Here is a 22,759-nt window from a genome sequence, read left to right on the forward strand (position 1 = left end):
TTTGTCAGCCCAGGTCATCCATAACGGTCCTTGTCTAGAACTTGTTTTCTCAGCAGGTCTCACTTTTGCAATTCTAGGACGTAGCCATATCACTGTAGCCTTGGAGGAGGCCTATTGGGCACTCAGAGCTTGACTTTCTTAGTCTACTGTTGTGGTAGAAGAAGACTGGTAAGCATCAAAGTACAGGTTTTCAGAGTATAATCTTATGCATCAAAGAAATAAGCCTCAAATTAGTTCTTCAGTAACTAAAAGTTTCTTTCAAACTACATCTAACTAGCCTAAATGTAATCACCAGTCTTCCATTTGTTGATGTGAGTGCCTGGCTTTCACAGTGAGCATCCACAGTAAGAAGGGACATGTCTGCTGCACACGCCCGTGGTCTGCCCATCAGATTTGCACTTGCGTCATGAGCATCCAGTGCTACAGCTCGCTCGTTTTGAGCTTTCCTCAGAGTAGCTAACTCAGGTCAGGCAGTTGTCTTCTCCACTTCATACAGTGCTTTGGGATAGCATAGGAGCATCTAGAGTTTTCCAAATCACGCATTATTAATAGCTGAAACTGACTTGCCATGGGAAAACAGCCCGCCTCCTGTGGGTGGTTGACAGCTCATTTCAGAAAGTATCCCCACCAAGAAGTGGTTCCTCTGTGTGAATGCCTCGTTCCCATGTATAAGTTCATCCATGGTACACACTACACACAGGCATCCAAACATGGCAAGACATGGATGGGAGGTGAAGAGGACTGGCCCCTGTCCCGCAGAGCCCTGCTCAACTGTGTCCAGTGTAGTTACACCACTCTTCAGACTTCCCATCTGATGTAGAGAGCCTGGCGGTAACGGGGGCAATTAACAGTAGCCTTACTGTTGTAGAGACTATTGGGGTACCCCAGGTCGAAAGCCAATGATTTAGAATCAACTTTTTTTTTTTTTTTAAAACGTTTTTGGAGTACTGAACTTCACAGGGGCTTGCCTTAATTTAGTAGTTTCAAGAGGTATGTGCTACTAGTCTATGTGTTGAAATGTTAAAATATTTTATGTAGCCCGAGTGGGTAAAACAGTTTAATGCCTAAATAAATAAGCTAAAAGGTGTCACTGCAGCTGGGATTTTAGAGAGTGGACATACAAGAAATAGGCTATGCGCCATGAACGGGAACTATGGCACCTTGGGGTCGCACTGTTTCATGCACTGTTTTCTATGCCATTTCATAGCCTGCACTTTAACCTCCAAAGAAACGCTGTGTGCTGCCCGTCCTAGTCGGTGAGCACATTCCTGAGATGGCACTAATCCTATCATTTCTCTGCGCTTAGTTAGTTTCCTTAGCTGTCTTCCGCATCTGAGTTCTCTGCTTCTTTAGCCATAATACTTTGTAGGAGCTGAGAACTCGTGTCCCCTCAGTTTCCAACAGCGTAACATTTTAATTTAATGTAAACCTCATCCTTGGTGGTCAGCCCAGTCCTAGATCCTCTTCTAGAGGTGACTACCTCTTTTTTCTTAAACTGAACCCTCAGAAAGTAGACACCGTGAGATTTGCAAGCAGGAAGGGAACACAGGAAATGACACAGCTGCTTGGAAGTGACGGATTCTAACAGGAAATTTACTGCTCTGTGCTTTGGCTTGAGATCTACATGAGTTTCTTTAGGGCACAAGACGTTCAGTTAAAACTACTTAAACAGCCTGCCATCTGCAGGAAGTTGTTTTCAACAAACGCTGTAAGCCAACAGTGACCACTGCTGGTGGAGTTTGGCCGCCGGCTGCTCTCGCTTTGAGTAAGCTAAATATCACAGACGAGAACTCAGGCAAGCTTGAGTGATGTTGGCTTTTCCCAATTTCCTAAGAACCCTAGTTATATTTCTGAAGCTCAAGCACTAAATCCACCTTTTATCGCTGTGTCTGAAGATAGCCACACGCTTTAGCATAGGAATCCAACCAGGCTATTATTGCCAAAGTCTAGTGGTTCATACTGCCAAAAGGTTTAACGTGTTGAAGATTCCTTTATGTGGTACCATATGTCTGTTTACTTATGCTCATGAGCAACAATAAACCACTAGTTTACCTTGTGGAATTTTCATTGTTGTGACCTAATCAATTATGGGAAGGTGAGAAAAAAGCACCTCCCAGTCACACAGCAGGGCACAGAAATAAATATGTTGTCACCAGGTCTACTTGTTTCTTTATTTCAAGACCAAAGTTTGGAACAACCACAGACCACAGACAGATACCATCTCAGTAGCTACTGTCCTGAGCCACTGCCTGTGTTTACACATCACTCGGAGCCACCATGCCACCCTGTGAGCACCACGTCCACAACATCTGGACACCGCACAGAAAGCATGGGTGTGAGGTTGGCCTATTTCACTTAACATGATCTCCAGCTCTGCAGAGAACACAGTCGCACCCTTTACTGTTGAGTAAAGGTCCTTGGTGCAAATGTACATTTTCTGTATTCATCCACTGATGGACTCCAGGTTTGTTCCTTTCATTAGCTGTTGTGGGTGTCTCTGTAGTCACCTGTGCACCATGCAGTACCCATGGAGACCAGAAGAGGGCATCAGTTCCTCTAAAATGAATTACAAAATGGGTCTCCGTATGAGGTCTGAGAATCCAGAGCAGGTCTTCGAGAAACAGCAGTCAGTGCTCTTACACACTAAGCCACCTCTCTAGGCCCTCCCCACTCCTCTCCACAGAAGCTTGACTAATTACACTGCCACCAACAGTGCGGAAGAGTTCCTTCCCCCCACATTCTTGCCAACATTTGTTATTTTCTTTCTTGATGCCAATCTGATGAGTGAGATAGAATCTCAGTCTAGTTTTTATGTTTATTTTGAGGGTCTAACTCTGTAGCCCACATTACCTTGAAATGCACTAGGTAGCCCAGGTTAGCCCAGGATTCACAGCAATCCTGAATTAGCCTTCTGGGATTATGGCATGAGTTTGAAACCAGCCTGGAATACACTGCAAGATCTTGGCTCAAAATCCCAAAACAGGCAGGTGAAGAGCCCAGGCTTAGTATTTAGAGTTTGGTTTCTGGTTTCCATCCCCAATACCAAAACAAACCTTAAAGCTACGCTAGTCCCCCAGGTTAGTTTCTGAAGTCACTGCCGCAGGGTCTCTCCTAGATGACCATCTCAAAGTGCATCATCTCAGAGAAAATGAGAGCAAAGTCAAGGACACAAAACCGAAGGGGTGGACGTCAGAGCTAAAAGCACAAATTACATTAGGAAGGAAACACAGATGAAGGATGAGCTTCAAGCCAGGCCTGTGACACAGGTCTGTGATCCCAGCACCTCAGGAGGCTGACGAAAAGAGGATCGATCATACGTTCACTTCCTGCCTCGGCCACAGACTGAGTTCCAGGTCAGCCCAGGCAAGTTAGTAAAACCATCTCTAAGTAAGAGTGCTGAAGACACAGCTCAGTGATAATATACATGCGTGCACAAGGCCCCAGTTCAGACTCCAGCATGCCAAAACAAAAGGCACTTAAGGAAATGTCATTCTTATAAACACAGCTGTAGAGCTCAACTTTTTTTTTTTTTTTTTCTGAGACGGAGTCTTATGTATCCCATCCTGGCCTCAAACTCAACACTTAACCAAGGGTTTCCTTTGGTGTGGCAGTCGGAGAACAACTTTATCGAGTCAGGTCCCCCCTTTAAGTGGGTCCCAGCGATTTCTCTCAGGTCGTCAGGCGCATGCAACAAGTGCCTTGACCAACTGAACCATCTCGTTGGTCCTCAGCCTTCCTTCTGTTGGTTGCTTATTTGGTATATGTGGGCATGTACTTTCCACCGAGCCGGTGCATAACGGGGGACATTGCGTGTGTGGAGGTCAGAGAACAAGTTTGCAGACTAGTTCTCTCTCTGCCCTTACTTGGATTCTGGGAATTGAACTCAGGTGTTTAACTTCGTACACCAAACACCTTTTCCCACTGAGCCATCTCGTTGGCCCCTCTTCTGTATTTTCAATCCCTTCTACACTTGTCAGGCTCGGATATGTTGAGTCTGGAGTAGCAGTGTGAATAGGAACTAGGAAAGCCGGGGCGCACCTTCTGTGTTGAAAGAACTAGGAACTAGGAAAGCTGGGGCGCACCTTCTGTGTTGAGGGAACTAGGAACTAGGAAAGCTGGGGCGCACCTTCTGTGTCAAGAGAAAACAACACTCCTGCTCTGTCAGACTAAGAAAGGGCAAGCAGGGTTTGCTCTTCCTCCGCTGGGTTGAGCAAGATCAGAAGCACTTGCTCTGTAAAGGGTTGAATTCTATGACCCTAAGTGCAGGGATCACATCTGGAAAAGGCAGTTTACCTAGCTTTTTGTCAGGCGGTCACATTGTCCTGAACGTACTGCATACACGAAAGTACATAGATGTAGTGAGAGCTCACATAGTGATGCAAGCCCATAGCAGCTCCAGGAGCAGGGCAGGTTTCTGCTACTAGTCTCCTATGCTACGTGGGTTTACTCTAGTCCCTGTCTAAGCTAAGTGTATTTTGGTTGGGCGGCGTTGACACATGCACTCGGGAGGCAGAGGCAGGCGGATCTCTGTGAGTTCGAGGCCAGCCTGGTCTACAAGAGCTAGTTCTAGGACAGGCTCCAAAGCTATGGAGAAACCCTGTCTCAAAAAACAACAACAACAAATATCATTGAAAATTTCTCCAGTAAGCCAGCACCCTGGGCACCAGCACCGACGCTTTGGGAATGTTCTTAGGCTCTCTCGCACAGCCGGACTTGCAGGTGTTGTTCAGGTGAGTTAACCTCCACTCCTCCTCCTGACTCACTACTGTTTGCTCTCTCCCACAAGGAACAAGTTGATCAGGAAGCTGCCCTACAGCAGCAGCTTTGTAGCAGGGAAGACAGATATGCAGGCAATGGGAGGAGTTCCCATTCATACCAAGACCTGGAGACAACTTAAAAGAGGAAAAGCCCTGTGGTGAAGGCTCTGAGCTTCTGCGTTGCCTTCGGTTGGAGGGAAGGGCAGTCGGTGACTTACCCGCTGTGCTGACTGGTTTTGTGTCAACTTGACACGAGCTAGCGTCATCAGAGAGGAAGGAGCCTCAGGTGAGGAAATACCTCTAAGAAATCCAACTGAACAGTATTTTCTCAATTAGTGACCAACGGGGGAGGGTTCAGCCCGTGGTGGATGGTGCCATCCCTGGGCTGTTGGTTCTGGCTTCTATAGGAAAGCAGGCTGAGCAGGCCACAGGGAACACGTCAGTAAGCAGCACCCCTCCATGACCTCGGCATTAGCTCCTGCCTCGGTTGAGTTCCTGTCCTGACTTCCTTTGGTGATGAACAGTGATGTGGAAGTGTAAGCCGATAAAGCCTTTCCTCCCCAACTTGCTTTTTGGTCACGGTGTTTCATCAGAGAGATAGAAACCCTAACAACAGGAAACTGAACTAAGACGCCGATTGACACAGACGTTCTGAAGTTGGTAAGCAAATTACTTGCCCCACTTTTGAGCCAGAGACGGGATAAAGTCATCAACACAGACGACTGGCTCAGAAGGTTAATAAACTGGCTCGCCAACTTCACTTTTAAAAACCATCCTAACAAGCTGTGCTCGTCGGAGAAAGTGGCAGTCCGTGTCAATGGTGCCAAGTAGCTTGCTGAGTCGCGTGGCTGCACACGCTCCCGTAAGCCAGGGTCTCACACCTTAGCTCCTGAGGAGCAGCTCCAAACTCTAGATCCTCAGACCACATTCCGGATGGAAATCTCCATTCCAGCAGGCTCCCTGGGTGAGCACTGGCTAACAGCACCAGCCAAGGACACGTTCTTGGCTGGCTGAGTCAGGGTGGTTATTGCTGTGGTGAAACACGGTGACAAGTGCAACTTGGGGAAGAAAGGGTCAATTCCTTGGTCATGTTTCCACAGCACTGCTCATCACTGAGGGAAGTCAGGACAGGAATTTCAAACAGGGCAGGAACCTGGAGGCAGGAGCTGATGCACAAGGTTATAGAAGAGTGTTGCTCGCCATGCTTCTTGTGGCTGACTCAGCCCACCAGGGCCTGGGAGGCCCCACCACAATGGGCTGGGCCCTCCGCCATCGATCACTAAGTAAGAAAACGCACTCAAGGCTTGCCTGCTTCATCTTACTGAGCATTTTCTCACTTGAGGCTCCCTGCATTCCAGTGACTGTAGCTTGTGCAGTGTTGACAGAAAACTAGGCGGCACAGTGACTCGGAAACTAAATGTTCCAAAGTCCTTGCTTGCTATTGCTGTAGAAACAAAAAGGTTGGGGAGGAGGAAAGGAAGAATTAGGAAATCTGGTATCAGGGACTGGGGTTGTAGCTCGCTTGGCAGAATAAGTTGCCTGGATTGCCTGAGGCCCTGGGTTTGGTCCCTCGTATCCGTGTGGATGTCGTAGTGCATGCCTGTAATATTCCTAGTCATCCCCAGCCTCAATGGGGAGAGTAAGGCCAGCCTGGGATGCTGTGAAAACACAAAATTAAACATTGGCCAGGGACATTTACACAGAGCCATTAGCCAACCAAACAAGAAAGCATTGCATCACCTTCAATGCCAGAGAAAGAAATTTCTATTAAAATCTGTAATGTGAGGGAAGATGGATCAAAGGTAGAGGATTTGCTGCTCTTCCAGAGGACCCAGGATGGATTCCCAGCTCACAACCACCCGTAGCTCCAGTCTCAGGGGAGCCGATGCCTTCTTCTGGCCTCTGAGGGCACCAGACAAGCACATGGAGCACGGACGTACATACAGGCAAAACGCTCACACACATAACATAATAAAATAAATAAATCAAAAAACAAATACTGAGAATAAAGAAACTGCAAAGATAAAATCACTTGTCCATCAATAGGGAATCGGTTAAATAAACTGTGGTATATCATTGTAAAGGCAATTAATTAGGCAGCTATAAAATGAGAAAGTTTTTTATATACTGTGAAGAAAAGAACTGTACCCTATGTGGAACCTTCTATAAAGACTGATTAACAGGTTAAAATTTCAATGATTGTGAAGAGGTATAAGTTGCAAGTCCTAATTACAACTAGGAGTTTAGTTACAACTTATCTTAGGCTGTAATTAGACCCCATTTATTGCCTACCTCTGTCTATGATCTAACATAGGTAGGGTTAGGCAGAGTTTGTGTGTGTGTGTGTGTGTGTGTGTTTGTGGTTGGGGGTGTGTGTTTGCTTGTTTTTTAAAGTAGGACAGATTCCCAACCTCCATCAACATAGAAGCTAAGATAGCTATCGAATAGCAAGTGAGGCCTCCAGCAAAGGGTCCCCAGTTTTTGTCATCTGCCTACCCAATCTACCCACCAATGTTACTGAAAAGGTGTCTGGATTTATGACGTTCTTCATACGGTTTCTATAAAACTTCCCATAACTGCCTCCACATTCACACTGATGCCCAGACCTACCTCAGCCTCAGGTTCACCTTGCCTTTCAGCGTTTCCACATGAAGGGAGGCAGGGAACCTGTGTTCCTTGGAGTAAGACTCCTTAATAGAACGACCAGAAGCAACTTGGGGAGAGAAGGATTTATTGGCTTTCAGGTTACAGTCCATCATGGAAGGAAGCCAAGACAGGAACTCAAGGCAAGAACCTGGAGGCAGGAACCAAAGCAGAGGCCATGGAAGAACCCTGAACACTGCTCCTGGCTCATTTTCCCTGACTTTCTCAGTTTGCTTTCTTATACAGCCCAGGTCCAGCTGCAGGGGCCTCCCACATCAGTCACTGTCTTAGAGTTTCTATTGCTACGATAAAACGCCACGACCAAAAGCAACCTGGGGAGGAAGGGGATTTGTTTCATCTTACAGCTTTGTAGTCTGTCATCCAGGGAAGTTACAGCAGGAACCTGGAGGTAAAAACTGATACAGAGGCCATGGAGAAATGCTGGTTACTGGCTTGCACAGCCTAGGGGATGGCACCGCTCACAGTGAGCTGGGCCCTCCCACGTCAATCATCAATCAAAGAAAATACACCACATGTCAATGTGGTGAGTTCATTCTCAATTGAGGTTCTCTCTCCCAAAATGACTCTATCCTATGTCGAGTTGACATTAGAAATTAGCCAACATAATCACTATTCAAGATAATGCCTCATAGACTTGCTACAAGCTAATTTGATGGAAACATTTTCTCAATTGAGGTCTCTGATGAAACAATTTGCCTCCATTTTAAGCTTGAAAGCCATCTTACAGTTAAGACAAACTAGGTTCATTCCTGTTTATGATTAAACCTCTGTTTCTCAAGGATTGGACAATGCCCCTCCTGTAACCTTAACTACAAATGGTTCTGTGCCATCTGTTTCAGGAAACAGTAACCATGCCTTTGTTTCAAGAAGCATAAGAACCATCCTGGAACCCTACCTTTGTTTCAAAAGGTTAGTTTGACTGCTTATGACTACCTTGTTATGACTACCTGTTGTTATGACTACCTGTGGTTATGCCCACCTTGCAACCATGTCTTTGTTTCAGGAGGTCATTATGACCAACTTGTTTTATTCTGCGCCTATAATCTCACCTATTTCTTCTACCAAATACCCCATTGGAAACCCCTACCCATGAGCTATAAAAACCTTGTCTCCCTCCTGTCCAACACTGATCTCTCAAATCTTGTCTTAGGGGGAGGCAGCCCATGGACACAAATAAAAAGGTTTTCTTTAACTACTTGCTTTAAATAGTTTGGTCATGTTGATTTGGATCAGTGGTCATTCTCCTTGAATCTTTGGGATTAATAGTACCCTCTTCCCAGATGACTCAGGCTTGTATTAAGATGGCAAAAAAAAAAAAACCCTACCCAACTCTTTCTTCTAGTGAAATTTGGGGATTCTAACATGGACACACCTTCTTGGTGAGAAATATTGTGGTAGTTTGAAAGAAAATGGCTCCCAAAGGGAGTGGCACTCTTAAGAAGTGTGGTCTTGCTGGAGGAAGTGTGTCACTGTGAGGGCCGGGCTTTGAGGTCTCTTCTCTCAAGCTTCATTGTGATTGTCAGTTGACTTTCTGCTTCCGTGTGATGATGTAGCCAGCACTGTGTCTGCCTGCATGTTGCCATGCTCCCTGCCGTGTCTGCCTGCATGTTGCCAGGCTCCCTGTCATAATGATAATGGACTGAACCTCTGACAGCATTAGCCATCACCTCAATGATGATGTCTTCTCAGTAAGAGTTGCTTTGGTCATGGCATCTCTTCACAGCAATAGAGAACCCTAAGACAGGTACTCTACAGTACCAATCTACTGTAGCAGAATTTTATTTTGCCACCTGCTAACAGACACCGACATGTCTCTCCCTTTGGCTATGTATGAATCTGCTGGGAATCATAGACCTAATGGTTGCCTCAGATGGTTTCTCTGATCTCCCTTACATGTCATGGAACCAATCAAAGTGTGCCGTGGAAATAGTACACAGTTAGAAGCCGTCCCAATCAGGGTTAGCAAGCTTCTGACCGTGACTACCCACCAGATCTACAGCTTCTTGGACATGTGTTCTCAACACCAATATAGCTATGTGAGGTATTCCATTGTATCTGAAATTTGCATTTTTCAGATAGCTAACGTCCTGGCTAATTTTATTCAACTTGACACCAGCTAGAGTTCTCTACTGAGAAAATGCCTCCATGAGATCTGACTGTAGGGCATTTTCTTAATTGATGATTGATTGGGGGAGGGCCTAGCCCATTGTGGGTGGTGCCATCCCTGGGTGGGGCTGGGCTCTTTAAGAAAGCAAGCTGAGCAGGCTCTGAGGGGCAAGCCAGTAGGCAGTACCCATGCATGATCTCTGCATCGACTCCTGCCTCAGGTTCCTGCCCCATTTGAGTTCTGCTCCTGACTTCCTTCAGTGACGAGCAGCAATGTGGAAGTGTAAGCAAATAAACCTTTCCTCCCAAAGTTGCATTAGGTCATGGTGTTTCATCACAGCAACAGAGACCCTAACTAAAACAGCAAATGAACACAGGACAACCTTCCACAGTTTGATGAGGCACCTGAAGATCTTCCTTAGGGAACTATCTATACACTTTTCAATTTGGGAAAATTGCCCACTTTCCCATTTTAATTTGTTCATTTTTTTTGTTTTGTTTTGTTTTGTTTGTTTTTGTTTTTGACAAAGGGTTTCCTTGTCTAGCCCTGGCTGTCCTGGAAGTAGCTCTATAGACCAGTCTGGCCTCAAATTAAAGGTGTGCAATACCACCACCCAGCCCAATTTTAATCAATTTTAAGACCACAGTTCAGTGTGGTGGTGCACCCTTCCACCTGGGAGGCAGAGGCAGGCTGATCTCTGTGAGTTCAAGAACAGTCTGGTCTACATAGTGAGTTCCAGCATGGCCAGAGCTACATAGAGAAATCCTGTCTCAAAATAAAACAAAACAAAAAGTCTATAATTTGGTGCTACTAAGTGTATTCACAGCCTGTGCACCAACCATCAGTATTTATTTCCAGAAAGCTGTCCAATTTGACCAGAAACTCTGTACCTATTTTAAAAAGCAAACAAACAAAAAAAGGCCAAAAACGTAGTTCCATATTAGTTCCTATTATTATCTCTTACTCCCTCTGTCTCCGAATGCAACCGATTTTATACTTGATCACTACAGTTCATTTTTAACCTTGTTTTCTCTCCTTTAGGACAGACCAACATAGAAGTTCTTTGACTTAAAATCACATAACTTTGAGAAAATAACTGCCTTTGTTTAAAAGAGAGGGAACGAGAGGGAGTCATTATGGGAAGTGAGGACCGTCACTCTCTCCTGTGGAAGTGGCCCAGAGCCAGCACCATGGCACATGCCTGCAATCCCTGCACTTGGAAGGCTGAGACTCAAAAACAAACAAAGGCAACAACAAACTCCAAGTACACACAAAAACAAAGGAAGGAGAAAACAGACCCCGGAGAGCATGGGAAGCAGACCTTCTCCAGGCTCTGACTGCCGGCTAGTCTCCAGAACTGAGAGAGAAATGTTGGCTGTCTATGGGCCGTATCACAGAATTTCTCCATAACACCCAAAAAGACGAGGACTCCTGGAATGTCTTACCATGTTGTTCCTGATGTTCATAATTTGGGAAGCCTCACGGCCGGAGAGATGTCTCAGAGATTAAGAGCACTGGCTGCTCTTCCAGAGGTCCTGAGTTCAATCCCCAGCAACCACATGGTGGCTCACAACCATCTGTACTGAGATCTGGTGCCCTCTTCTGCTGTGCAGACACACAGGCAAAACACTGCATACATAATAAATAAGCATTTTTTTTTAATTTGGGAAGCCTCTGATTAAAAACAAACAAAAAAGAAAACCCGAAGTTCTCCCCAATCACACAATATATTTAGACTGACAAGTGTAAACTTTAGACCTGACCGCGCTCTCACAGACTCTGCCATGCGGTCCAAGGCAAGTCTGAATTCCTCTTCTCTGCTAGCCTGTGCACAAATGCAAAGCCAGGATCAACACAAATACTGCTTCCTGCATGTTCTGAACATGCATGGGAGGGCTTTTCTCAAGAGCAGAGCAACAGGAAAAGATATCTGGCTTCTCTCAGCAAAAGGAAGTGGAAGGACACAGTCTCCACATTGTCTGCTAGAGTAGGAGGCAGAAAATGTACCTCTAGAACCTTCTGAGAAGATTCCTCTGACACACTGGTGTGTGTGTGTGGGGGGGGGGTCCGGTTCTTGTAGGAGTGACAGAAGGAATGTGTTTGGAAATACAACAGTCTTTTTCTCTACTCTGCTCTCAGTAATTTCCCATGAAAATATTTTCTTCTTCTATAAAAGCTACTGAACCTTTGTTTTCCAGTATAGGGATGTGTGGGAAAGAATGCTCATAAATGGGTTTCAATTCTTCTGCATGAACCCATCCCGAGAAGCATTTCGTACTCACGGTGACATTATTTCAAAGAGTCATCCGAATCGACTGTATCTTTTTCTCAGTTGAAAAGCCAAAGTTGCAGGGTGGTGGTGGTGGTGGTGCATGCCTTTAATCCTAGCACTTGGGAGGTAGAGGCAAGCAGATCCCTGAGAATCTGAGGACAGCCTGGTCTACAGAGTGAGTTCCAGGACAGCCAGGGTGGTTACACAGAGAAACTCTGTCAGAAAAAGGAGAAGAAGAAAAGAAAAAACAGTTAATGCTAAGTTTTTCAGATACATTTGGAAGTATTAGCAAGAGATGGCAGTTGTGCGTGTATGTCGGCTTTCTAGGGCAGATCTATATTCTGCAGTTTAAATAACAGATATTGTTGTGGGGTACCCACCAGAGAAGACTACTCGGGCATGGGTTTAAGCCAATAGAAAGTCTTTGTTAAGCAACTACACTAGGGGTTCAAGATCCCAGTGTAGCCCTGAGCTTGTTTCAAGGTGAGCTTTCCAGAACAAAAAACATATCCTGGGTTGGAACACTTCATTTAACAAGAACAGTTAGCCAGAAGCAGAACTACAGGAGCCAAAAAGTAAGGTTAGGACATTTAGAGCCTTTCCCAGAACTCCGGACTTTGATGGATTAGGTCTTTGTTTTCGTTTTTTGGCAGGTGGTGCTGTCTACGTGCTGAGTTTTGTTCCGTTGTGGAGTCAGTTGTGCTAAGGTCTCAGGGCCTGTTACAATATGTACTGTCTTCCAGTCAGAGCTAAGAAGTTGAGGGTTTAGCAGGGTTGGTAGCTTCTAGAAGCTGTGAGGGGTGAATGCTCCAGATCTTTCTCCTTGACATGTGGGTAGCTGTTTCCCCATCTATATATAATCCCGCCTGTGTTTGTGTATATGTGTGTGTGTGTGTATATGTATATATATGTATGTATATATATATTTAATTTTTCTCTTCTTTGAATTGCATAAGCTCTGCTAAATTATCTTTGATAATGTTTCCTCCCACCACCTCAGATCTGCTATGAAGCCTCCCTAGTGGGTTTTGTATCTGTGCCCTTAGCTTCTCACTTTAGGAATTCCCTCTGGGTCTTTATAATTTCTGTCCCTTTATTAGGACTCTCTGATGTGGCATTGTCAATGTACCTTCCTTCTTTAATAATTTCCTCAGATTCTTTGAACTGGTTGTTATGAAAATGCTTTCTGAAGTCCAACATGGACTTCACAGTTTCTGAAGTCCAACATGAAGGCCCTATCACTCACAGTCCTTCACAGAGACTCCTCTCAGATTTCCCGCTGTTGCCCCAGGGATGGAGATCCTGTGGCTTTGGTTCTGCTGGACCAGTCCCTTCATGCACTCCAACAAGTTACAGCTGGGGTAGATGTTAGGGCAAGCCAACTCAAAGCCCTGGAGGTGTCTGTTTGGTAGCTGAGTTGGCCAACCTGGGCCTCCACCTTGACCTCCACAGGCAAGGGGCAGGGCCAGCTCTCCCTTGCCCCAACTCCCACATCAGGCAGCCAGCAAGAGGTAAAGTCAGCTCTCCCACGCTCCAGCACCTTCACACTGCAGCCGGCAAGGGACAAGGTCAGCTTCCTAGCTTGAGGCGGCCAGCCAAGGGTGAGGCCAGCTTTCTCAAGGCCTGTAAGGTGCAGAGCCATCTCTCCCATGCCCATGCCACTGGGCCAAGCTCTCCCAGGACTGTTGAGAGATGAGGTCAACTCAGCACCGGCCCTTGGACATCAGCATGACTTTAAGCAGCAATCAAGACCAACCAAAGGGCATCCCAGTGCCCTTTGACGGTTATATGTGCCGCAGACATCAACACAGACCCAGGCTGTGGTAGGGCCATGGACCCAGACATGGCCCTCAGTGGCAGCACAGGGCAACTCCCATCAGCCTGCTCCTCACCACCCTCCAGTCTCCAGTTCCTCCTCTCTCCACAGCACGTGAACCTCTGCTTCTCTTTCTCCTCAGTTTTGCTGGTATGCATGTGCTCGTCGTCACGGTCTTCTTCATCCATGCTGAGCAGAGACAGCAGACTTCTAAAGACTGTTTTTCAGGAAGGGCCTCAGAGCCCCTCTGGGTGTGGTCTGTCTCTCCCAGTGGATCAAACCCTGACCTGTTGCTCTGCGCTTAAAGGCAAAAGCAGCAACTGCTTCTTCTCTGACAGACATCCCTACTTTAGGGACTGGTGATTGGCTGAGCTGTCTGCTCTGGCCATCTTATCTATCTTTTCCCTTCTTGAATTTGCTTCCTCCAAGCCAGCGGAGTGATGTTCCCAGCCCTCCACAGCTGGAGTGGAGCCTCCTCTGCTGAATCAGGGTTGAGAGGCTGATTGGTGCCACTTCCCTGGAAACTAGCCACAGCAATGTGGGCCACATAGGGGGGTGGAACTCCCCTCTGCCCCCCTCCTGCCACCTCCACTCCTCTGGGGGGACTATAATACTTGCCTAAAATTTGAGGGGAAGGGGAGCTGTTCTGAGCCACATCTGCATCAGGGACAGTTACTCTCCTTACTGGGATTCAGGTTTTCTGTGATAAACATGTATGTGTTTTCTGTGATAAACATGTGTGTGTGTTCTTGATAAACATGTGTGTGTTTTCTGTGATAAACATGTGTGTGTTTTCTGTGTGCTCCTAGAACATTTCTGGAGACTTTCCCCTCTCCATTCTGGAGGGGGCACTGTATATTTTGTACCGGTATAATGCACACATTTAGAAACTGGATACACTCTCTATGGATCAGTCACATTGAACAGGACACGCTGCTTTCTCTGAATAGCCAAGATCAGAATTCTGTGGTCTAGCTCCCAGTCCTTGAGACGCTGTCCTCTGAATAAAATATATGGTGCTTTGAACACAAACAGTTCCAACCCGGGGGGTCTAAAGGAGCTGCATTCGGGGCTTTGGAGGAACCAAAAGGGTCAAGTTTGAAGAGAGCCCTCAGTTCTCATTACCTCAGCTACACACACACACACACACACGCACGCACGCACGCACGCATGTACACACCTCAGTGCCCAGCACAGCAAGGAACCTTTCTACAGAACCAGAGCTCACGGCAGACAGTCATTTCCCCAGTTTGATGGGCAAAGAATGACAGAAGACACCTGTTACACACAGATTCCAGGTGCACACCCAGCATGGTATTGACTCTGTTGGTTCTGCCAAGTCTGGAGAGGTTTTTTTTTGGGGGGGGGGAGGCTTTTTGAGACAAGGTTTCTCTGTAGCTTTGGAGCCTGTCGTGGAACTCGCTCACTCCATAGACCAGGCTGGCCTCGAGCTCACAGAGATCCGTCTGCCTCTGCCTCCTGGGTGCTGGGATTAAAGGTGTGTGCCACCACCGCCTGGCAGTCTGGAGACTTTTAATAATACTTGTTATAGTTTTGTTAATCTTTCACTGTTGTGACAGCTTCGATGTGGTGGTGATGGCAGCTATGTGTGTGTGTGTATGTTTGTGTGTGTGTGTCCACAGAGTTGTAGGTAGAGTTTTCCTGTCCTGACCACCCAGGCCCAAATATCTGACTCAGAGGCTTAATATAAATTATTAATACTTAGCCAATAGCTCAGGCTTATTACTAACTAGCTCTTAAAACTAAATCAACCCATTTCTTTCTATCTATCTATCTATCTATCTATCTATCTACCTACCTACCTACCTATCTATCTATCTATCTATCTATCTATCTATCTATCTATCTATCTCTCTGCCCTCTGTCTCCACCACACCTCCCCCCCCCCATCATGAGCAGGTCTCCTCTGCTCTGTGCTCCCATCATAATATACTACATGGCAACAGGTCAAGGAAGGACAGATTACAGATGGAAACTGCTAGAACCATGAACCAAAAGAAACTTTTCCACTTAGAACCCAATCAAACTCAGGTATCTGTAACAATAAAAAGTTGACCAACATAATGCCCTTGATAACCAATAAAGGCACATAATGAATATCTAAATTGTTTCAGTATAATAAGAACTCGGGAGTCAGAAATTGAGATATAGACCTGATAAATCCAAGGTCAGGGAAGAGTCAGTTGGCTGACCTCTCCATGTTTTCCCCCAACCACCAGCCCCTGGAAATTCCTGTCCTCTCTAGCAGACATCCTCAGCCCTCCAAGAACTCTATGGCCAATCTCAGTGAGTCAATCACCAACTCCATCCTCTGATGGAGTCTTTATTGGCACAGTGGAATGGCTGTACAAACAATTCTCCTGCAACAAAGATACCTTTCCGACATCACCCCAGGCCATTTGCACTAGCCCATGTCTGTTGGCACTCAGATCCATTCTTCTGGGTTTTCCTGCAGAAGGGAAGGCTCTCCAGTAGGTTTCTAAGTAACTGGATTCAGAATAATGGGTGACATAGGAGAGGAAAGATGGAGGAGAGTAAACAGGACTATTTGCACTCTCCTTGCTCTGCCTCGGGCTGCTGTGGTTTGGGTTCCTGCTGGACAGGCTCTCTGTGGTTCTGCTGGCACTGGGCAGTGTAGTACTGAGGTCCTACTGTTTCCTACCTGAGAAGGCCTTTCAACTGAGGGACATTGTCTTCCTTGTCCCCTACTTGGCTCTCACTCCTAGCATCTGAGTAAGCAATCTGTTGTAATAGATTCCTTGTGTTGTAAATGAGTTTTGAGCAATGTTTTCTTTTCCCTACTTAGGCTTCAACTGATTAGATTTTTGCAGGGCTTCCTGTTCTGAGAAATTCTTCATTTTATTCATTTTTCCGCTCTCCTCCCACCCACATTAGCCTTGCTGATTCTTAAGAGTTCTTCATGCGTTTTATATGATTTAGTGTGTGTGTGTGTGTGTGTGTGTGTGTGTGTGTGTGTGTGTGTGTGTTCCGTGTCAGAGGACAACGTATAGGAGTCCATGTGAATGCTGGGTACTGAATTCAGATCACCTGTCTTACTCATTTTCCTGGCCCTTCGTAACACTAACACTACACAATCCATGAGGTATCTTCACATTCTTTTTCAAAATCACTTTCTCATGGAGTCTTGCTACAGAGATGAGGATGACCATGAACTCCTTAAGATCACGCGTCCAGCTCTCCAGTGCTGGGATCATGGATTTATACCACCATGTGTGGCTTTTGTGTTCTTTTTAAACTTTTTTTTCCTTTTTCTTTCTTTTTTGTTTTTTTGTTTTTTGAGACAAGGTTTCTCTGTAGTTTTGGAGCATGTCCTGGAACTAGCTCTTGTACACAAAGCTGTTCTTGAACTCACAGAGATCTGCCTGTCTCTGCCTCCTGAGTGCTGGGGCTAAAGGCATGTGTCACCATCACCTGGCTTAAACTCTTTTTTTTTATTAGTGTTTTTTTGGTGACCAGTTCTACAATTCAATATAGAAAACACATTTTCCTGATGGTGTGTGGGTTTTGCAGTTTGTTCTCAGAAAGAATCCCCCAAACTTCCTAAATAACACATCCTTTTAAATAAAAACTTGCTTAGTTTTCTCTTCCACACTTAAACCATAATAATTTTACATAGTGTAATATAGTTTTTGATGTTTTTTCTTTTCTTTGCTGATCTTATACTTTTACATATTTGCAAAGTTTATTTCTAGACCCTGTATTCTGTCTTATTATTATTAGACAGAATATTATTATCTTATTATTGTGTTCTTTAATTTTTTAAAAATTTATCCTTATATGTCCATGTTTGTGCCTGCTTGTCTGTATGCACACCGTGTGGATGTATGTAGAATCCAGAAGACAGAAGCAGATCCCCTAGAACTGGAGTTACGGACAGGCAGTTGCGCACTGTCCAGTGTGAGTACTGGAATTGAACCCAGGGCCTCTGCAAAAGCTCAAAAAGGTTTTGTTGAGAAAGAGTACCCTGGTGATCAGGGCCAAGGAATGTCTCGAAAGTCACACCACACAACAGATCTCACACAAAAAGTTTGTTGGGAAAGGGGAGGACACAAGAGGCTGCCTCTGAGCAGGGGTGGAAAAGAGAAAGAGAGCCTGGCCTTGATGGCATTGGCTTTATAGGGGCTATGGAGCCCGTGCATGGGGAAACACAAGACGGTAGAATCATGGTGCATTAGTGATGTGGGATTCCCCTCTGTATGTTGTGGATATCATTGGTTAATAAAAGAATTGCTTTGGGCCTATAGCAGAGCTATACAGGAACAGAGCTAGGCAGGGAAGACTAAACTGAATGCTGGGAGAAAGAAGGCGGAGTCAGGGAGTAGCCATGGAGCCACCACCTGAGACAGACATGCAGAAACTTTGCTGGTAGGCCACTACCTTGTGGTGATGCACAGATTAATGGAGAAGGGTTAAATTTAGATGTACGAGTTAGCCAAGAAAAAGCTAGAGCTAACGGGCCAAGCAGTGATCTAAATAATATAGTTTCTGTGTGATTATTTTCGGGTCTCCTCTTATAACACATTAGTCACGATGGGTTGAAGGCGGGTGGGGTTGAAGGGAGCACCTGGTTCTGGAATGTGGGTGATTCTTAGTTGACTAACAATCCTCCCTTTTGTTTATTATAAAAGGTGAGGGACTAGAAAGCCATGGTGATGGTGAGGCAGGAGTGAGGGTACCAGGTTGTTCAGACTGCTTGCTGTTGCCTAGGGGTGTCAACATCTTTGGGGGCCCAAAAAAGCCAGAAGACTGGCCAAGGCTGAAGATAGTAGGCTGTTTCACTCATCCAGGCTCTTCCAGAACCGTCTAGGGCTAGGGAAATGCCGGCTGCAATGGAGCCATTTGCAGTTTTTAATTGATTGGAAATCAACTAGAACACATATGTAGTGGAGACAAAAGGTAAAGTTAAGGAGTTTAGGAGAATTTTTTTTTTATCTTGGATGTACATTGGAAACTTCCAGGACCACAGTCCTGGTAGTTGTGGGAAAAGAGTCCCAAGACCAGGAAGAGAGAAAGATCTCACCCTCAGAAACAGGCAGGTGGGGAAACTCAGGAGGACTGCTCTGAAGCCCATTTGATCTGTGAGAGGGGAATCCAAGTCTTATGACTCCCTCGATTCCCTGAAGCGTACATGAATTTTTTTTAAGTTTACAAAGAGATAAAAGTTTTGGATATGTTACCATCACCACTGTGTGTAGTCTGTATTGGAATCTGCATTGTAAGAGGTAATAGACTCGTGCCTTTGAAGCTATAGGAGACTTGGGGAGCCAAAATGACTTGGGGTCAAAAGCATTAACACTCTTTTCAGAGGGCTGAATACATGGATTGGGCTGAGGTGTTTTCAGCACGATAGAGAAGCACTTTTAAGGCTATTCTTACAAGACAACTAAAGGAAATTTAAAATCTCGAACTTACGACAATGATAATAGCAGTCCGTGCTTACCAGAGCTAGAGGAATAGCTGATTAATGTTAAACTCTGAACTTTTGAAGTCTTAATAAACCAATAGCGTAGAGAAGGGAAGAAATCTGAACCATTCCTTATTTTTTACATGCCTTAAAGCACTTTCTCATACCCTCACAAATTGCACTTGCACGCCTTAAACACCTCCATAGACCCTCAACTTACACGTTCTCATTCTCAGACCTGTGCAACTTGCCTTTACACACCTTAAACACTTTCTTAGACCTTTATAGCAAGGGACTCCAGCCATGCAAGTTCATGAGTCATCACCCACGCTCAGGCAGGCTGTTTGGTGATGCAGTTGCTGAGTCACATCTGGGGGTAGAACCTAGGGCCGTGTGTATGGTCCTTAGAAGAAGCTCTGCCACTGAACTCCCTTCCGGGCCCACTCTTTTACATTTCTAGGCAGAACCACTGTACAGTGCAGCACACTGTAGCTTGAAATTGGTATTTCAGTTGTTTTGGTTTTTTTCTTTGGCGTGAACTTCTTGAAAAAATAAGCACTAATATAATACATTATAGGGGTTTTGTTGTTGTTGATTTTTGGTTTTGGTTTTGTTTTTTGGTGGTGGTGGGTCTTGAACCTAGCATCTTACTGGGCACTCTGCCATTGAACTCAATCTGCAGTCTTTTCTCTTTGTGAGGAGCAGGGGGAGACTGGCTTTTCTGATTTTCCGGGAGTAGCTTTGCACTTGCTCTGTAGGCCAGGCAATCCTGGACCTTGGGATCCATCTGCCTTAAACTTCTGGGCCACTATGCCCAGCAAGAATTTCTTAGTACCATCACCTGTCCAAATGATACTTCAATTAAATAACGTTACATCAGGAATTAGAGAGATGGTTCAGCTGTTAATAGTGCCAAGTGCGAACCGGGCAGTGGTGGCACACGCCTTTAATCCCAGCGCTTGGGAGGCAGAGGCAGACGGATCTCTGGGGGCGCCAGCAGCTTTTATCTCCCCTCCATGCCCTCAGCAGCCCTAAGTCCCCTAGGCTGGGGCCGGGTCATGAGCCTGTTGGGCAGCCTGGCTTCCCAGCGGTACAACCACCTGTGGATCGTTCCCACCCAGCTGGCCAGGATGAAAATGCTCTCTAAGAAGAGCTGCACAGAGCTGCCAAGGTCACGGTGTTTGACAATACTGCTATTTGTAATAAAATTGCTCATCTTGAGGAAAAAAATTCTTAAAGCAAAAGAAGAAAGAAAATACTTGCTGAAGAAGTTCTTCCAGCTTCAGGCTCTAACTGAAGGGGAACCACGAGCCGCAGTTCCTTCCCAGGGCTCCAAGTTGTGCCTGGCTTAGGGTGTGTCCGGCTCCGTGGGAACTATTCAGAGAGCTGGGTCCAGCACTCGGACCAAAGAACCATTCGGGAGGAAATCCAAGAAGGAGAAAAAAAGAGAAGGGCAAAGAGAACAGCAAACCGGAAGTTCTGAAGAAAACATCCAAGGAAAGGAAAACGGGAAGGTGCTGGTTCTGCCCATTGCTTCTGGATCCTTCACCAGTTGACTTGTGTGCCCCCCCCCCTTGGACTAGGGAGTCTGACAGTACATAGCCGGGGAGAGGTCATCACCAACCAACCTGGCTTCCGTGATGAGAGTGTCCTGTACTGTGTGGGCTACTGCTGTACTTGAGTGTATGCCCGCAGGAGGTGCCCAGACCAGAAGTGTCTATGGACCTGTCAGATCGAGAATAGTGGTGTGCAGCTTCAGTGTGAATTGTTCCTGAAGAATACCACCCTTCGCTCTTCTGCAGATACCTGTTATGAAGAACTGTGCAGGGTCATCAGTGCCACAACCGGGACACTTTCATGTGGTGCTGATTTCTCTGGGTTTTCTCAGTCAACGGTCCACACCCTGATTCAGAGTTGTCCGGAAGCTCAAAACTGTGCAGTTATCAGTGGGTGAAATTTGATGCAGGCAAAGCCAGAAACGGGTGGCTCTTCCAGGAGCTGCCAGGGAACGATGCAGCTGTGAGCCTTGAAGCCCTTTAGACACAGACCTTTAATAGTGACCATGAGGATTCCATTCTGCCAGGGTCCCTGGACCTACCTGAGCTTCAGCATGAAGCCTTTGAGTCACCATACCAGCCAGAGGTCCTGACACGTATGTCCTTAGTGGACACTAACTGGCAGCATCTGAAGTCTCCATCAGAGTGAAACCCAATTCAGTCTTCAGGTTGACTAGGGAGTTTATTATGTATACAGGGTTCTGTCTGCATGTATGCCTGCAGGCCAGAAGAGGGCGCCAGATCTCATTACAGCTGGTGGTGGTGAGTAACCATGTGGTTGCTGGGAATTGAACTCAGGACCTCTGGAAGAACAGTCAGTGCTCTAACCCCTGAGCCATCTCTCCAGCTCCACCATGAGTTTTTAACTTAAACTAAAACTTATTCTATGTGGAAGATGGCGGCAGTTGAGAAGATATTAACACAGTTCATCATGGGTGTTCCAGTGTACCTTGGGATAAACTTCAGTTGCTTTTATTTTTAGTAAGAAATATTTTTTGATAGTTAAAAAAAGTGTCTTCCTGCTCTTATAGAGTTCAGTTCCTATCGCACATGGGGGGTAGGTGTCTCACAACAGCATGTAATTCCAGTTCCAAGGGATCTGATACCCTCTTCTGGCCTCTGAAAGCAATTACATTCATGTGCACACATGTGCAACACACACACAATATATATATTCACACACACTATATATATACACATACACACTATATACATACACACAATACACACACTATATATACACACATATACACACACTATATACACACACACATACACACACTATATATATATACACATATACACACATATACACACTATATATACACATATGTATACACACATATACACACACTATATATATACACAGTATATATACACACATATACACTCATATACACACTATATATACACACATATATACACACATATATACACACACTATATATACACACACTATATATATACACACACATACACACATATACACACACTATATACACACATATACACACTATATATATAGTTTGTATATCTAAAAATAAGTCTTTCAATAATATCACATCATTTTTTTTAGTCCTTTGGAATAAATAAGACCAATGCATCAGAGCTGTTTAGTTTGTCTAATAATAAGTCCGGAAACTTATTATTCCCTTTTTTTTTAAATTAGAGAATATTGAGTTGTTGTGCTTTTGCTGACGGCATCCTGTGGTGTAGTTTAGCAGATTCTTCTGTTTATAGTTTTCTATACATTAGCAGCTGTAGCTACAGGCTCATCAGCCTTGGACGTCTGTCTGTTTCCAGACCGCTTTGTTAGGGTATAACATACACAGTAACGTACCCCTGTGTCTGGTTTATATTCGTGTGCCCTGGCTTCTTTGGGAGACTCATCCAGTCTGTTAATCTTTTTGGTTTTGCTTGTTTTGTTTTGTTTTTGGTTTTGGGTTTTTGTTGTTGTTGTTTTTTTTTTTTTTCGAGACAATATTTCTTTGTGTAACAGTCCTGAAACTCACTTTGTAGACCAGGCAGGCCTGAACTCACGGAGATCCGCCTGCCTCTGCCTGGGGATGCTGGGATGAAATGTGCCACCACTGCCCAGCTTGATTTTTGTAGTCTTAATTAGCAGTTCCTTTCACTCCTGG

General features: G+C 45.3%; 1 pseudogene; it reads left to right on the forward strand.

Moving 5' to 3' along the window:
- The first annotated feature begins 17,782 nt into the window (after positions 1-17,782).
- LOC101992833 lies at positions 17,783-21,291 on the forward strand (annotated as a pseudogene).
- The last annotated feature ends 1,468 nt before the right edge of the window (positions 21,292-22,759 follow it).

Source organism: Microtus ochrogaster, chromosome 6 (genome assembly GCF_000317375.1).
Source record: "Microtus ochrogaster isolate Prairie Vole_2 chromosome 6, MicOch1.0, whole genome shotgun sequence".
Classification (NCBI taxonomy): domain Eukaryota; kingdom Metazoa; phylum Chordata; class Mammalia; order Rodentia; family Cricetidae; genus Microtus; species Microtus ochrogaster.